This window comes from Penaeus monodon, chromosome 20, assembly GCF_015228065.2.
Source record: "Penaeus monodon isolate SGIC_2016 chromosome 20, NSTDA_Pmon_1, whole genome shotgun sequence".
Lineage (NCBI taxonomy): Eukaryota > Metazoa > Arthropoda > Malacostraca > Decapoda > Penaeidae > Penaeus > Penaeus monodon.
Genome location: NC_051405.1, coordinates 2,572,681 through 2,573,279, shown reverse-complemented (window position 1 = coordinate 2,573,279; position 599 = coordinate 2,572,681). Strand labels below are relative to the sequence as shown.

The 599-nt window shown below is 49.6% G+C and overlaps 1 pseudogene; it reads left to right on the top strand.

Moving 5' to 3' along the window:
* The first annotated feature begins 404 nt into the window (after positions 1-404).
* The window catches only part of LOC119585585, a 1,871-nt pseudogene continuing 1,676 nt past the window's right edge, over positions 405-599 (top strand).

Sequence of the window (599 nt, the reverse complement as noted above, 5' to 3'; positions counted from 1 at the left end):
AGGGGGCAACAGGAGGCACCTAGATGCAAAGCGCTGCAGAAGGATGCATCGCGATTGCAGAGGGACGCGGAGGCGTGCAAGATTCCGCCAAAGGACGAAGAGCAGCGCCGAGGCGTCGCTTCTCCTTCGCCGCCTCCGGGCCACGCCCAGGCGCCGGGAAGGCCGTCGGGAAGGACCCGTAACTAAGACCCTTTTTTCGTGTTTATGTTCGCTGTTCTTGCCTGTTTGCAAATTTCTCACCCCATGTTCCAAAAGGGATTAGACGCCGTTATTCCTTGCGTATTTATCACTTAATCGCCCGAAATGAAGTTACACGGAGGTGACGCGGCTTTTCCAAATTTCAAGAGATTCATTCCTGGTGAAAATTCGGCTATTTGGCAACGGTTTCGGGCGCTGCGATGGTGCTGGTATATAAGGCGCCGCCGGAGCTGTTCTTCGTGTACAATAGCTCATAGCACGATCCAGAGACATGAAGGCAGTCGTAAGTGCATCTTCTTCGGTTCAGAAAAGACATGCTGAACCGTCACTAAGTAGATCTGTAGATGTTTCGTAAATCAAAGCTCATATATAGTAAAAATATTTATATATATCACAATTAT